Raw genomic sequence first — 18,758 nt, forward strand, 5'->3', positions numbered from 1 at the left:
GTTTGGCCAACAAAAAAATATATAGAGAGATATAGATATAGATATAGATATTGTAGATATTGGGCATAATATATAAATTACAATGTTTAAGGACTTACAGAGATTTTAATTTCCATGTCATTTATAAACCCTGCAGTTAGCATATTTACAAATAATAGACTGAACAACAGGTAATATTATCATTATTCTATCTTTAATACATATAATTATATGACTTTTTCAAAAAATTGAAGTCACATACTAATGAAGAATAATATACCTTGATTTTCCAAAAGAAATGAACTCTTTTAAACTGTCCATCAACTAATGAAACCACCAATTTAATTACTTTTCCCATTCTTGAGAATATAAAATGATCTAATTTATAACTAGTGTTATGACAAGTGCCTAATAAAGTTATAATGATTTGACATTAGAACTAAATTTTCATTGGAAATAGAAAGTTTTATGACTCAGGGATTTTCTAATCCCCAGGCATATTGATGAAAAGCAACTCATATAAAATCATCTTGATCCTTGGTGTTTTCTAATTATAACTTTAGATATTACACACTAAAACACAAATAAATGAGAAAGTTATTGGCATTTAATAAGGGATGACTACATATTGATTGTATGCCTTTTAAAATTTCCTTTATAGAAATTATTCACACTACATATATGTGATGAACATGATAGTGAGTTTTTTAATGTACTATAATGATGTAAAATTAGTATAAATCAAACTACTTTCTCTCCTACACACATACACTTGGATATAATATCAAGAACAGCCCTGTTCTGAAGAGAATGTGTCTTTTTGAAAATATTTTTCACTTTCAAACTTGAATGATTATTTCAAATTTTATCAAAGTAAGAAAACTGAATTTTAGAAACATACATTTTAGAAAGTAAGTTTTTGTAGATCTAATTTTTAGAAAGGCATTTAATGTAGATTTTCTTATACTGGTCTTGTAACCACACAGTATGTTCCCAGGAAATTAAAAGTGGAACAGATAATCCAATATCCTGCCTTTGCAGGAGACTACAGCTGATACTTGCAGGGAAGTAGAGAACTACATAGACTTTCCCCTCAGGGTACTGTGTAGTTGATTTAGCCAGAAAGTTTTATTTGACCCTGTTAGACCCTGAGAAGAATCACTTAAATATAGCATTGCATTCAAACGTCTAAGGTTGCTTATTAATTTTGTGTGAGGCATAGCATTAATCAAACAAACTGCTTCAAACCTCAGTTCTATCTGTTCCCAATAGCCCCTTCAAATCCCACACGTAGATCTCCCAGGGAGGAATTTGTAGATTTGCAGTTCTACTCAATGACACATATGTTTTTATTTTTTCCCAACTAGTTTACCATTCTGAAGCTGGACTCAGAATGATTCAGTCATTCTCCGTACAATCAAAAAATATTCTCAAAAATAACTGAAATGTTTGTTTCTAACAACCCATTTGTGTTCTATCGATTCCCTCTTTTAATCAGATGTTTTGAGGCCTTGGGTGTTACCTGGTTAGTCACAACCCTCCAGCCCAGAATCCCACATTGGAGCACACCAAAGCCTGTCCACATTTCACTACCTATTACTGATGCTCACCCTTGTAAGACTCTCTTAAAATAAGTTATAAATGACTGCAAGTAATTTTTGGTAATAAATGAAGTGATATTTAAATGCACTGAGATACTTTGGAGTGGATACTGGAATAGAGAACAGGAAATCAGCAGGAGACTTCTGGTAATACGAATACAATTTGAAGTTTGCAGGATAGTAATGCGCCATGAATGTTTTCTAAATATGTTTTGATAAATAACCATGATAATACAAAGTAATAAGGGAGGAAAATGGAAAAGGTCTATGGGAATTTGGGGTTATTTTTGCAACTTATCTGTAAAACTAAAACTATTCCAAATTAAATAGTTCCTTTAAAAAACAAGTGGTGTATTTTTCAAAGAGGTTTCAGTTGGTTAACACAAAAGATAAGGAAGATGGAAATTTTGGATGTAATGATGGTGCTGCAAAGAGAGACATCTGGGAAAGTCATTCTGCTTTACCTCCTAGAGGCAGCTGCCACTTGCTGCCTTTGCATAAAGATTGGTTATGAAGGAAATTGAACTACTTTGCATGGCATCTGGTCAGGCAATGTCATAAGCTCAGATTTGCTTTCCTGAAAGATGAAATTTATTTCTTTATTGGGTGTGGCCTTCAGCAAGCCAGACAAGGATGGCAGATGAGCAGTGTAGGGTCTGTTATGGAAATGTCAGGCAGAAGCTGTACTCATCTGGGGATATGAGAGAATTAATAATATGGGAAATATGAAATTAATATATGGTGAGAGAGAGGGAAGAATAAAACATGACTTAGAATTTTGGCTTCAGTCAGTGAGTAGATGATTAAAAAAGAAAATGACTGAGGGCCCGGGATTTAGCTCAGTGGTTCTGCCACCTGCCTCGCAAGCACAAGGACCCAAGTTCAATCCCTGGTACCAAAAACAAACAAACAAAGAAATAAACAAAAATGACTGAAAATGAAGTTCCTTTTTAATGAGCTATTTGGACAGAGGGCAAAAGGATGATGAGCATTTGGAAGGTAATGTTTGTAGAAATTTTAAGTAGTGATGTAAGAATAAGGTGCTCAACAGGAGAGTCTGAGCTACTGATAAAGATGATAATAATTATCTTTAAGTTTGTATGGGTGAATTTAGTAAATATTATGCAAATTATTATAGAGATGACCCAAAAGAAAAGATAGATTCAGAAGAGAAAAAGATGACATTCTAAGTCATAAAAACCACACATCTCAGAGATTATTTATCAGGATATTGGAGAGATTTGTAGTATTACCCTAGTGAATTTATTTTTTAATGAGCTTATAAACAATAAAAATAAACATTGTTAAAAACTAATTTTGGCAGATGTGAATGTTTTTATCAAGCTCCATTGTCCATACCTAAGAAATACAATTGAGAAAGAAAAGCAAATATATAGGTAAATACAGACAGAAAGAATACACATGTAATAGCTACTAACTGTTCCCACAGACACATTTATACAATATTTCTCTATAGTGATAGTGTCAAAATGTCAGCATAAAGTTTCCTTTAATATTAAAAAATCAATGGGTCTTATGACCAACAATATCTATAGTTCTATTTTGGTGAAAATATAGTTGGCAAAGCCCTAGAAAGATGACAAATTCTACAAAGTAGGTAACTAATTTTCTTATTAGGTGAGTATTGACAAGTTTGAATATTGCTCTATATTTGGGAATAACATTCCCCTTCATTAAGTTTCTCTGTGAAGGAGATCAATTTCACAGAAGGATAAGGCATTAGTCACACTTAACTCAGATTTCATGTTGTACTAGTTGTGGAATTGCACTGAGTCAGGAACATGACTTGCTGTTCCCTTAGGAATAGTATTTCACCTCAATGTGAATTTCACATTGAAAAATGGAAATAATGATTACATTGCATTTGGAAATCTGCTCATAAAAAAGTAAAAGTATTCACAGAGGAATACATATATTGCAGAGTTTTAACATTAAAAAAAAAAACCTTCATCCATAGGAAAGATATATGAGTTCTACTTACATTTATTAAGCACTAATCTTTTCTAACTTACTTTACTAGTAAAAAATAAGTTATGTTGCATCTTGTCAAAAGTCAGTATACAATGTCAACTCCACACCAATGAATGTCTTAGTTATGAGACAGTCATTAAGAAGCAGAACTGAAATAATACAAAACTGGTATGTCTAAGAGTAGCCTAGGAAGGTAACACATTTCAAGCTATGAAAAACAATTTGCTGGCAGATAACAACATAAAATTTGGCCTTTTTTCTCTGTCTTTAATTTACACCATCCCTAGGGATGAAGGTGACTACTTTGAACATCTTACTATTCAAATTTCAAATAGTACTTTGATACCAAGAATATTTTTACTCTAACTTGGAACAGACAAATCTTGCTGAAAAAATATAAACCTTTTAAGGTTATTTTGTGGAAAAGGAGTAACAACTCATATGGGAGATTTTTGTAATTATTTATTATATTATTGGGACAAAATATGATTATTCTATGACTAATCCATAATTAATCAAAAGCTATGAATCCTGAAAATATTACAACTTAAGCATAAAGAATATGAAATGACTGCTTCCTATATTGACTGACACATTCTTTGTGGTACTAGAATGGGAAAGCACTATCATGGATAATGATTAATGATATTCCTTTCTAAGCTATATCTTTTGACAGAACAAAAGTAATTTTAAAATGATTTAAATGATTATGAGACTTTTTTTCTAGTGTTGCTGAATTTGACAGAGAAAAGAAGAGGCCAAATTAGACTCCACTTAAATCACTGAAAAACATGTTCCAATTTTAATTTTTTGGTGGGGAGGGATACCAGAAATCAAACTCAGGGCCTCATGCTTGCGGAGCTACACCCCCGGTCCTATAATTTTAATTCTACAATTTACTAATATTATGACCTAAGTGATTCAAATTCCAAATATGGAAAAAACACAGATATTTACTTCAAAGTTATTTTAATGACTTTGAAATGAGATAAAAAGTGATTTTTGTAAATTCAATATACTAACTACATGTCTGTGCTTCTAACATTCAAGGCATAGTGCCTCATTAAAATGAAAACCAAGAAAAATCTTTACTTTTTAAGAAAAATCCAAGAAATTGGCAATGTGAAAAAAAGTACAGAATAAAAGGAAATTTTCCAATAAAATTAAGACACATACAATGATGTAGTCCTATTTAAATTACACTAATTTCATACACAAGATGCACTAACTCACTTTGTACTCTAAAATGCACAACTGTTTTTCAAAGACAATATTCTACTTAAGCTTTAGAAGTAGTATCAAGTGCACTTACTTATGTAAGTTGAGAAGGACATGTATTATACCAACCCCTTGCCAATGGCATCTTAATAATGACAGTAAATCGCTGTATATATCTGCATAATTCTAATCTGATGGATGCTGAAGTCAAAGGGTCACTCCAAAGCATTGTAGCACACGCCAAGCTCTAATCTCCTTTGCTCCTGTTTCATGGTATTGTCAAGGACAGCAGAAGAACCAGACTTGTCATCTTATGAAAGGGCTTCATAATCACTGTCTCTAAAGAAATCAATCATTTCTTCCAAAAATAATAAAATAACTCTAAAACACAGATGTTTTTCAATGTGCAATAAGTAACAGGTGAATTGTTAAACTTCTATGATTAATTGGACTGAGAAGCTAAAAGTTGGTCAAATACCATGGGGTCTTAACACAGAAGTATGTATAGGTATTACCAAGTGGCAAAGGGCAATTAGATCAAAATGAAAGTAAGTGCAGCATGAAATGGACAGAGTTTAGGAAAATGACAAGACAACAAGACTACTACAAACAGAAGGAGAAGTATTGACAACAAAACTTCCCTAGCACAAGAAAATTGTTCAATGCCCCAGCTCACATAAATGCAAGAAAGCAGGAATTCAAAATGACAAATAATAGAGCTGACTCCAAAAAATATATGAAATAAAAATACCTGGGGCCGGGGATTTAGATCAGGGGTGCGGTGGTCTGCCTTGCAAGCGCAAGGACCCGAGTTCAATCCCCGTTACCAAAAAAAAGAAAAATCCTGAGTTTTTAAATGGAAAGAGCAAACATTCTTAAAAGGATTTACCATCTGGAAGGAAAATATCCCATTAAATAATTAACCGAGCATAGGTAAATATAGAAAATATATACATTCCATTATATGCATAATATGAGGAAGGATTATCATGGCCAAAAACTGAGACCCTAACTTCAGAATCTGTAGCAATTTAATTCCATAAGGAATTAAAAATAATAAACATCTCATAAAGAACTGTAAGAATTTTTTTCATTAAGTTTATTTGTACTTTTTAGGTGTACAATACAGTTACATTCATCATTGGGATCTTGTATCTTTACATGATGTATCTTGGTTTGAAGGAAATAATAAATAGGACACACACATTTAAATACTAAATAGTTTCTCTGGTGTAAAAAACTAAAAGTGTAAAATAAGGTTCAAATTGTATAATTGATAATGTAAAATAGGAAGAAAAGAGCTAAAGGAGTAGGGAATTAAAAGAAGGGTAGGAAAAGGAAAGAAGGAAAGCAAAAAAATATGAGAAAAGGGAAAAATGGAAATAAAGAACTATAAAAATGCATAGTAATATTTCTATGATGTTTATTACTTTTAATTCCTATTGCTTAATTGTCAGTAAGTCTTCTTTACTTTGATAATAAAATTCAAGTAAGGTGTGAGAAACTAAAAGTTTAAATAAGGACTAAAAGGTACAATACATAATGTGAAATAGCAAGAAAAGGGACAAAGGGGAAGTGTGAGGGGTAGGGGAAGGAAAGAAGGGAGTGGAATTAATATGAGAAAATGAAAAAATGGAAACAAAGTCTTTGTAAATGGGGAGGGATGGAGAGGTTGAAGGGAGGGCAGCAGAATGGGGAAAAATAAGAAACAAGATAGATTATGTAAAGGTGCAATTTCCAATGATGAATGTCATCATATTGCATACCTAAAACATACCAATAAAATTAATTTTAAAAATTCAAGTAACTGGTTGTGTTAACTATATCCTATATACAAAATGAATACAATATTTTCAGTTTTTAAAAAGAAGATATATGCAATTATACAGGCATATAGAAATTCTACTAATCTCATTTGAAAGATAGAGTAACTTAATTTGTAAGGTTGGAGATGTACGAATTAAACATATAAGAGTTAGAGATAAAAACTAAGCACAGATGGTTATCATTTACCTGAAATAAGTTGGTTTTATTACTAATAATTTAAATGTTTAGTAATTGCATGAATAATTTGCTTCATTGTTTTTCTATGTCAAATATATTTAAAAGTTGCAGATAAGAGTTTCAGCCAAACTCTTCTGCTATTTCACTAATGACCTATTTTTTAAAAATAAGAACTCACAAAATCTTTGTGAAAAGGGAAGGATGGAAGGGGTGAAGGGAGAGCAGGGGAGTGGGGAAAAAATAAGAGCCAAGATACATCATGCACAGTTACAAAACATAAATTGTACATAAAATTTGGTCTAATAGTTCCGATTCTAGGAATTTAAATAGCTATAATTATATGGGAATAAAATATAAGCACACAAGGATTTCCATCACAGTATTATAAACAACAGTGGAAAAGGAAAGCAACTCAAAGTTTAATAGAGAATGGATTAAATAAACTATGCAATGACTTGCCAAAGTTAGCTATTAAGATAAATATATTTATTGATATAGAGATTCAAGTCTCATATTAATAATATTTTATAGTTTCTCATTACAAATATAATTAAATTTATTTAGTTTATTTTGAAAAATTGTATTCAATAGAAAATTACTTCTAATAGGTCAATTCCATGACCTGATTTTCTTTGTCTCGTTTTATTTACATTTAAATAACAAAAAGATTCAAGGAAGCTTTTCTCAGTGATGTAGATTTTTACTTACTTGATCAAATAAGTCACAAATTTAATATGATTCTTTTTGACTGAACATTTATTGCCTTGATAATGTCAGGTTTAATTGCAAATGAATTGACAACAGCTTCTTGAAGTCAGTGAAAGTAAATACTTGATATCGAATATACCTAGAAATGATCTCACTGTAGGAATGGCGAACTTTTCAGAAACCGAGTTCCCAAACTGCAAGCCAAAATCCACTTATCACAAAGTGCCAACACTGCAATTAAACCTGAATATTCATACCTTAACAACTTTTGTCTTAAAGGAAAAGCACAATAACGTGTGTGCCATAGGTTCACCACCATTGCACTCGTGCAATTATAAGACACAAATGCCTGTTCTATTTTTCTTTGGATAATTATTAACTTCATTACGAGCATAAGACGAACATCACTGCATTGTTAATTTCACTTCAAAGGGTCATTACTCTGACATTAACCAGATCTCTTACCTACAAAAACTGTATTTTGACTATTTCTCCTTTTATACATAATAGTTCAAAGAAGAATGAAATATGGAAGATATTTTTAATTTATCTATTATGAAAAAAGTATCTATGTATACTGTAGATTACATTAAAAATTGAATTGTATAACCTATTACTTTAACATTAAAGGAATATTTGTAAGAGAGGAACTAGAGTATTACGACAGTTTCATAGATTCTATAAAGGAGGAGATGTTTCTCAAATGAGGTGTGTCATGCAATTAATGTAAAACTGTAGACATATCTTTGTGCTGTAATCTTACTGCCTAATGCAAGAATACAAATAGAAAAGGAGGTCAGCACAGACAAGAAAGAGTAAAAATACTGCATTATGTTCTAAACATCAAAAATCTACATACAGAGTACACATTTTTTGCCTTTTCTGCGTTATGAATAGGAATAGGTACAGGAGCTTATGTAGACCGAATTTCACTGGAAATAGTTTGATAGTTTCTTAAATATATTGATACACACAAATATATGCTTGGTATAGGACTAAGTAATTAACAATCTTCTACATTTATTCCCAAATTTAAAAAAAAAACTGCACATGATTGCTCATTGAAGCTTTTTTTGGTTTTGGGGGTTTTGGGGTTTTTTTTGTTGCTTTTTGTTTTTGTTTTTGTTTTTTTTTTGTTTTTTTAGTACCAGGGATTGAATTCTGGTCCTTGTGCTTACGAAGCAGGAGACAGAACCACTGAGCTAAATTCCCGGCCTGAAGCTTTTTTTTTAATAGATTAAAAACTGAACAATCAAAGGATCCCTCAGTGGGTGAACAGCGATATACCAGAGCTAACAGAATACTATTTATCAATAAACAAAAAAGGATTATTCAAACACAACACAAGTGGTTATATCTCACAGAAACTATGCTGAGTGAAAATAACAAAAAATCACATACTATATGATGACATTTATGTAATATTCCTGAAATGATAATATAATAAAAAGATGAAAACAATTTAGCAGTTTCCAGGAGTTAGAGACAAAGCAAAAAGGTTTACTACACAGACATAATGCAAGGAAGATCGTTGAGGTGATGGTCTAATTCTGTTTTGGTTGCTGTGATGACCTAAACCTACACATGTGACAAAATGAAGAAGAATGGGCACCTCTATTAACGTCAGCTGGGTGACTTGGCTACTGTATACTATAATCATGTAAGGTGTAAATCACCCTGAAAAATTCAGTGATAGGCACATGAGACCTTCTTCTGTCCTATCTTTATGTCTTTCCATGAATATCGTTCTTAAAAATAAAAGTTTTAGAAAGTAAAATAAAGCATATTGTATGGCTTAAAATACAACTCAAAATTATATCATTAATCCTGTGGAAAAAGTGAACTACTTCAACATATGGTTCCCTAAACACACTGTAGTTATAGAAAATGTATATATAGCACTGTCTTTGGGTCTTCATGCCTTTGCTAATCTAGGCCATATTTTTAGACAGTGAACTTTCCAACAGAAGTGGAGTAGAAAACACATTTGGACCTGAGCTTCAATCCCATATCCAGAAGTTATTACTTTAAGAAGTTCACTAATTGTGTAAGTATGAGTAAAAACTCTTAATGCATTTTCTGAGCTTCCATTTACCAACTTTAAATAAGAGATAATAGTTATATAGTATAGTGATAAAAAGACAGTTTATAAAATTATTTTTCCATTTTTGCTTTAGAACTGAATTTGTATTGCTTCTTGGCTTTTGGGCTAAGATCAAGTGTAGAACTGAACTTGTCGAAAGAAATATTTCCATTCACAAGGAAATAAGTATAATCTACATTTTTAACTGTTTCATAGATCACCTGATATGGATTGCTAATGTAGAAACTTTTTCCAATAAAGAGACCAGTTACCTTTGAATTATGTTGTTCTATATGCAGATGACTTAAAATTTTAAAAAATCAAAAGAAGAGAGATGCTGAAGAGGGAGGAGATGTTGACGCAAAGAATTAATTGCAAATTTCTAAACAAACGCTAGGAAATCATCTATGATATCTGTGTGTGTTTAACTTAGTAAGAGAAAAATCCCACAAAATGAAGGTGCAAAGTATGGGAAATCACAGTGTATTTGCAAAACAATAGGCCCTCCATCTTCTCTGTCTTTCCCCTCGCCCTTTCTTTTTCCTAGCAAAATTGTGTTAACACCAGAGAAGCATTTCCTTTAAAATAAATCATAATCTATTTTCTACTTACAGCATTACCAAGCTTGAAACTTTGCCTAATGAATTTATAAAAAAATCCTGTTACTTACATTTCATGTTCTCTCCCAATTAAATATTTATTACCATATCTATTTGTACAAATAACAATAGTAAACTAGGATCCTGAATAAATCAGCCCATTACAATATTCTTATAGAGGTAAGACTGTGCTGAAAACATTAATTACTTTAATAGATCGTCAGAATACTACTTGATACTTCTTCTCTTTTCAACTTCTGATGAATACAATATATCACAAGAAAGAATGCACATAATTTGACATTTAAAATTATATAGGGAGAATAAAACATTAGTTTGGGATATCAGTTAAAGCTGTGTTAAATCTTTGCTCTACCACTGAAACTAAATGACTGTGGGAGAAAGGAGCTAATTTGCTTCCCATGATATTTTACATATATAATGAAAGTCTGAGAGATTCTATATGAATGAAATTAGAAACTATCAAAAGAACACATGCACTGTCTGCCACACAATAGTAGGTTGTTAATAGCAAAGATCATCATTAATGATTTTACTGATAAACCTGCTCCTCGTTGTCACTTACGCCATTTTAATCCTAGTGTGTCCCCAAGTTTTTACATATTGGCTTCCTACCATATTCATTTTCAGTTATTCTTTTTAAAAGTATTCACTCTTACAGTGCAAGAGATTATGCCATATGCTCTGAGATGTACAAGACCATATTCTCAGCTCAGATGAGAGACAGAAACACAGAGAGCTGCAATAGGAAACAGGTGACCAAGACGATCCCAGTGCTGCCAAGTGAAGGTTATTTCTGACATGGTTCTTTTGAGAAACTTTATCAATAGTTTCTGAAAGGAGGCAACTTTTAATTTATGCCTTAGAAAATTTTCAGACGATTAAAAATGGGCAGAGAATTCGATGTAAAATAAATTTCATTAATAAGATTGAGATCCCTCAAGAAACTAATACTAGAAATTTCATTTGACCAAGCTATTCTCTCTCTGGTGTCTTCCCAAAAGAGTTAAAGCCATCATATGCATATCCATGTTTATAGCAGCACAATTCATAATAGCTAAATCTAGGAAGTAGTCTATATACGTCCATCAACAGAGATGGGTAAAGAAAATGTGATATTTACACACAATGGAGTACTACTCTGTCATAAAGAAAGATAACTGTGTGATTTGCAAAAAAAAAAAAATAGATGCACCTTGAGATCTCAATGTTAAGTGAAATGATCAGATACACAAGTTTAAGTGTTGCATACTTTCTCTTGTATGAGAAATCCAAAATGTAAAGAAAAAACAAAATAAGACAGATAGTATGAAGTAGGGAGGTAGATCTTTCTCAAAAGGAAAAGGATCAAGAGTGAAGGAAGGGGGAAAGGAGGGAAAAAAGATGAAAATAGCAATGAAGATGTGTATGAACATGTACCAACCCCACACAAGGAATGTGAACATCACACACTGCAAACATATACTAATAAGAAAATAAAAGTAATAAAGTGGTTATAGAGTAGAGATACAGTACTATCAGGGAATATCAGAAATTCAGAATGCCTGAGAAATCAAATAAAGAGATCTGTGTTTTACAGACATAGTTCACATAACAGCACACTAAGGATTCTCGACTCCCAAGATAAGCAATAGGAAACGAGAAAATCTCTTTTGGTAGCTTTTCATTCAGGAGAGTACATTCATTGCAATTTTATCTATATTAACAGCTTGGATAATATCCTTCCTTGGAAAGCATATTGTCTAAAAACCAATTGATTGAAAATTAATGTATGTATGACATTTCTGAATTTCCTGTAGTCAGTCTATAAGTCAAGGCTAAGTACCCCTAACCAGAAGATTAAAAGGCTCAAGTAGTCAAAGAATGATAAATTCAATGAGAGACTTGCTGCTGTCTGATTCCCGGCAGTGCACTTATTTGATGACTTCCTGCCTTCTTTATAATGTTGAAAAGAGAGTTCTTTTAGCAATAATCTACAAATTAGAAGAAACCCATTCAACCTGCCAAAAAGTTAAATGATTGAATATTGCTAACTATCATGCCACATATTTCACGAATACTTGGAACAGAGTGAATAATTTTAATTGCCTTTTTCCTTCTTCATTATAAAAAAATAAATTTTGTAAGTTTACAAGTAAAAACTGAAAAAAAAACTTATACAAAGGGAGCTATCTGATTATAAATAAAAATAATGTGTTAAGGCACAAAGGGGATAGGCTTGGTGAGAATTTGATTTGCCTTTCTTTTTCTTTTCCATTCAGGATAAGTAGAATGGGACAGGTTATCCATAGTTGAAAATTTGCATCTAGTTGAAGTAACAAATAAGTTTTAATTTATGTGATGGGTTAAAAAATTTTATTCTAGTAAGATACAATAAGAGAAATAGAGGCATCCCTTTATAAAAAAGCAAGAGTATTATATGCTTCCCATATATTTGGATATAATCATAAATCTAAGTGTAGACATAGCCTGAAGTTGTGCTAGTTTTATAGATAAATTACTTCATATATAAGGAGAACCTCATACCTTCTGCTTCTTGCACATTTTTAAATGTAATGATTTAGAGACTTATGTTCAATTTGTCAAAATTCCACTATCCAAGCCAGATGTGACAATGCATGCCTTTAAAGCCAGTCCTCCAGAGTTGAAACAGGTGTGAACCCTCATGTTTAAGGCCAGCCTAGGCTACATTGTGAGGCAAACATGATAACCATTACACTACGAAAACCAATATAAATATGGACTACATAGTGAATTCGATGTCAGCCTGGACTACAGAGCAAGACCCTGTCTCAGATAGACAGACAGACAGACAGATAGATAGATACTCTCCAGACTGTAGACTCTAAAATTTAACAAAAGATGTACATACATAGGTCCTGATTATATTATACTTTTAAAAGTTGTATTATTTAGCTTTATTAATATTTCCAGTTTAGGAGTAGACATGATCAGATGCTGTGCATACAAAATGGCAATGTAGAAATTAGAAACATGAAAGAAAAGTCAATTAAATGATTATTTATATCTGTTTTTTTAGACCATTCAGCTGTAATAGAGAACATTTTCAAGGGATCAATTAATAGCAAACATTATAAAGACTAAAATGTTATAATGGAGTTAGTCATATTATTCTTCCCCAAGAAAGAACTGATGGTTTTAAAATTTGGATTATCTCAACTTTATCTGTGTGTGTGTGTGTGTGTGTGTGTGTGCGCGTGAGTGTGTGTGTACTGTGGATTGATCCCAAGGCATTACATATATTAGACAAGCACTGACCAACAATATCCTTACTCTTTTATTTTATTTTGAGGCAGGATATAGCTAAATTGCCTGGGTAGTCTTAAATTTCTTATCATCCTGCCTCATCCTCTATGAATAGCTGAAAAATGTCCTTGGACTAATAATAGTCATAACTTTACTACTTTCTATCATGCTATTCAAATTTAATTTTAACAAGTTCATTTAGGTATATGACTCCATAAAGACATAAAGTATTATTTAACTTTTACAACATAAGATCATTTTATTTACATCAGAAATCTTAAGCTTCTAAATTTTTTTAATTGAGGTAGATGTTTCTTTGATATCATTGAGTTGGTATTCTAAGAAAATACAAAAAGTATATTTAGGACATACAGTCATGAGGTACAACTAGAAAGTAATATGACTGATATGTCAACAAATTTACTAAGACTTATATATCCAATGAGCATCATATTTCCAAACATTCACTATGGGAGATCAGACACATTTCAGTGGCATTGCCGATGCTAAAAACATTTCAAACTTCTTGAGAATTGCTCTCAGAAATAATTTATGAGGCATACAAGACTCAGGCTCATTGCTTTATAAATTGCATCTCATATAACAGTAACTTGAGGCAAAGCAGAATTGAGAAATCATCTCTTGTCTTTTGTTTATAAAAAGAAATGTAAATATTAAATTATTTAGTTTCCAAATAAATTGCTTATATAACCCAATTACACAATTCTCTGAAGACAGTTGTAAAAATATAATTAGTGCTTCCCTTCCCTTTCTAATCTGAGTAGGGACATAACATGACTAATGATTAGTCCAATCGCGCTAAGAACTGTCCTGTTCACCTCAATCCATTCTTGCTAGTTTTCACTCTTCACCTTAGCAAAGTCCGCATTTTACTACATATCACCTTTCTTTTTAACTCCTCTGTCATCTGACACCTTCATCACCACTTTTACCAGAATGCTGTGAATAAAGTTCTAAAAGGAAGTTCTCCACCCCTTTATAACCTTAGACTTTTGCTGATATTATAATAACACTATTACCCAGTTCACTTCCCCTGTTTATTCCTAAAACTTAAGTGTTACTATTTAATACTTATTTAATAATTAATTATTCCTATATTTCTCTTCTTTTCTATTCCCTTAATTAAACTAAATGTAACGGTGGAAGTTATCACCACCTCTGGAATAGCAAGGCCCACAACGAACCTTGTTCTACCCAGCGTGGTACCTCTGTTTATGAATTTAATTCCTTTCACGGTGCTGGAAAAGATGGTTACATTGGTGTTCGTAGGGTAAAGATGGCTGCTGTCATTTTGATCAACCGATGCAGAATTCACAAACAAAAACATGGTTTTACCAAATGCTTCTGTTTTCAATCCAAATTGTTTGCAAACAAAAGCATTCATGAACCGATTTGTCACTGTACTTTCTAGTTATATAATCTTAAGCAAGGTCTCCTTGCATCCTAGTTTCCTCATCTGTGAAATGCACATAAAAATACTGTCTCAGAGCGAGGCACAGGGAGATGATGCTTGGGAAGTTGCTGATGAATAGGCTCAGTGTATTTTAGTTCAAGTGCTCAATTATTTTAACTAACTTTCCTAAATCATTCCTAGCATATTTACTTGGATGTTATACAAGTACATTCAGAATGCTTTTTAAATTTTTTTATTTTTATTGGTACGTGTTCACAGTACATAATGACTACATTCCTCATGAGGAGTTGGTACACATACACAGCACATCTGATTTCTTTTTTGCATCCCCTTCCACTCTATGTGCTCCTCCCTCCCTCCATCTCTTGGTCCCCATCCCTTTTATAAAACATCCATATCCCTATAACCTATTATCTGTTTTTACTTTGCTATGTATTTTGAGTTTCTTATGCAAGACAAACCTTGTGATATTTAAGCCTAGGTATCTGATTTATTTCACTTAACATTATACACCCATTTTCTTACAAATGACTCATTTATCCTTTTTTTTTTTTTTTTTTTTTTTTTTTTTTTTTTGGTACAGGGGATCCAACTCAGGTCCTTGCACTTGCAAGGGAGGCAGCAGAACCGCCACATTTTCTTTATTTATCCATGTGTTTATGGACATACAGGCTACTTCCAATATCTAGCTATTAAGACTCGTGCTGCTACAAACACTTGAAAATAAACATTTTGTAGCATCTAATTAAAATGTTATGCTTCTAAATTATGCAAGGGTCAGAATTAAATTCTTCCTGAATTTTTTCTCCCACTTTTTGTAGTCAAGTGTAAACGGAAGTAGTTTTTATGCTAATCATAGATTTCATATAGATTTAAGACCATTTTATTTTCCTATAAATACGCTGTGACTTCTGACAGGAAAGCTAATCAAAGTGTCTAAATATTCTTGTATCTCTAAAATTTCTTTTACATATTTATTTCTCCTGCTCTGCTTTTCCTTGAATACTGTCATGATCATGAGTCAAAACTTTATAATTTGAAGCTATTGGATTTGAAACCTGTTCCTTTGACCCTTCCACGGCCTTACCCAAGCACCTCACTACTCTTGCTTTTATGTCTATCACTCTACAAGCACCTTTGTCGAACCCGTTTTCTTATGCTGAAATCGATGCACTTCACAGTTTTTTTTAATTCTTAAAAATTTTATTAAAAATTCAAGACTGAAGAATTATTACTTTGTAAGGTAGGAAAATGAAGAGTTGGGTTTGCAAAACCGTAATAACTCTAAAATATAAGGTTTATATTTTGTCATTTATTTAATCCTAAGAAAAATATTTAAATTATCTGATTCTACCAATCTTTCCTTACATTTTTATTGTATTTGGCAGATAAAAACCATATACAGTATTGCACGTTTAACTCTGCCACTCAACCACTGTTCTCACATCCTTCCAGTTCACTGCACATACAGATTATCATCACTTTGACTTTTCAAAATTACCAAATACATACAATTGATTAAAGATTTTGTTCCACCAATCATGATCTTTTACACATGAAAGCACTCTTAAAAATGTGTACAATTAATTTCGTATACTTGCACACAAAAACCCATTGATTGCATGATGGTAATATTGTCACTAAGATCTTCTACACTATTATCTTAAGCAGGTTTTGTGAATATTAAATAATGAGAATGAAATAAAACAAAAATATATAAATAGCATTATATAAGATGCGTTGACTTAGTGTATCTTCCTTCAGTCTCACATCATAATCTTATGAGATAAATTCTATCTCCATTTCAGTAGCAAAGGGGCTCCAAGAAGTCAGGCATACTGGTCCAGGAGAAAGGATCCTCACTTACTTAAGAACTCACTGCTCTGGTCTCAAAATTGATGCCTATTTTATTACATCCTTACTTTCCTTGAAGAATTTTAAAGACTGGAGTTCCTGGATATATTAGATTCCTACTGCGGCTGCAATAAGCTACGATAAGCTAATAACTTCAAGAGAACATAAATGTATTAGCTGAGTCCAGGGGGCCAGAATCTAAAATCAATTTCACAAGCTAAATCAGAGCACTGGCAGAGTTGGGTGTTTCTGGAGGCTCTAAGGGGAAAATCTGTCTCTCCCTTTCCATCATCGACAGGCTACCTGCACTCCTTAGCTCTCGGCCCCTTCCTCATCTCCATTTTCACGCTTCCATCCTCAAAAATACTACGCCTCATTTTAATCCTCCTCTCAAAGGGTACCAGATAATTACCCCGAGTCCAACAGAAAAATCTAGGATAATTAGCACACTTTTGCCATTCAAAATAATGAATTTACATTTTTCAGGCATTACGGTGTGGGCATTTTTGGGAGCCATTATTCATTTTGTCCCACTGGGATACAGCTCTGATAATGGAGCCTGCATATCCTTGAGTTAAAAGCTGATTATATTCAGGTGCCTCAACAATGTTTATAGCTAGTGATTTTTTTATCAGGATGTATTGAACACTATGGAATAAATCATACAGCCAAAGAAGAAGATTTTTTTCCTCACCTACTCATTGTATTATGCACCTGCATTTTTAAGAAAATATGTAATTCTTAGTTTTTCATCATCAATGAAAAGAAGCTTGAAAGAAATGGAAACTACACAGTAAACAAATATTAACTATGATTTGTAGAAGGATGTATGAGGAAGGTCATGCTTGTAATTGCATTGATCTCAAAATAAAAATTTTAATTGTTGTTTTAAAGTTTTTTTGTAAAATAAGCCTATACCTTTCTTAAAGAAGAAAATCCTTAAATTTTGACATTTTATTTTCAAAAATGTAGTGTTTTCAAGTACATACAAAATATTATAAAATTAATACCTCACTGGGCTGGGGATTTGGCTCAGTGGTTCAGCTGCCTGCCTCACAAGTGCAAGGGCCGGAGTTCAATCCCCAGTACGAAAAAAATAAAATAAAATAATAATGATAATAATAATTAATACCTCATCTTCCTCAGCAAAACAAAAATTCAAAATATGCTTAATGATTCACTTTTTTGCATATTGTGGACCATTATGTAACAATGATTAGATTAACAAAACTAATTGAGCTAGTTGATGTTAATCCTTCTCAATGATACACTGATTTTTTAGGTAAGATCTTCTACTTCTATCAGTCTCATTACTCCAGGGTAATTCACAGATTAGGCATTTCTATAAAGCAGCTAAACGAGGTACCTCTATGCTAACCCAGGGAAAGGCAGATTTTCTGCCACATTCTGATTCCTTTCTTGCACCCTGAAAATCAGCAAGAATTTCAAGAATGTTTAATTTGCATTGAAGGTCTTAATTATATACTAATAGTATTTTACCTTCAAAAAAACTTACAATAAGAATTTGGCAATATATGAGGTTATAAAATATTGACTATATTAAAAATATCAGTGCAATATATGGTATTTATTTTGATAAATACATAGATATTATGTCAAACATTAGCATTGCATCAAGAAATGTTGATATTAAATTCAATGAGATTCATGGTTCAAAGTAATAGAACTATACATGTTATTATAAAATGCATGCATTTTAGAGAAAATTATAATGCTTGTGCTAAAATATTTTAGGCCATGAGTAATATTTTTAAAATACTTAAATATTGTATTTGTCTAATATAAAGGTACTGTATCAAAAGTAGAGTCTTCTGCACACCTTCTTAAAAAATCAAAGAAAAGTAAGGGCTGGGGATTTAGCTTAGCAGTTCTACCACCTGCCTCACAAGCACAAGGACCCAAGTTCAATCCTTGGTACAAAAAAAAAAAAAAATCAAAGAAAAGTAAGCAAAATGATCTTTTGGACAGATTAAAAA

Source organism: Fukomys damarensis, unplaced genomic scaffold (genome assembly GCF_012274545.1).
Source record: "Fukomys damarensis isolate Sample0158 unplaced genomic scaffold, DMR_v1.0_HiC HiC_scaffold_11, whole genome shotgun sequence".
NCBI classification, from domain to species: domain Eukaryota; kingdom Metazoa; phylum Chordata; class Mammalia; order Rodentia; family Bathyergidae; genus Fukomys; species Fukomys damarensis.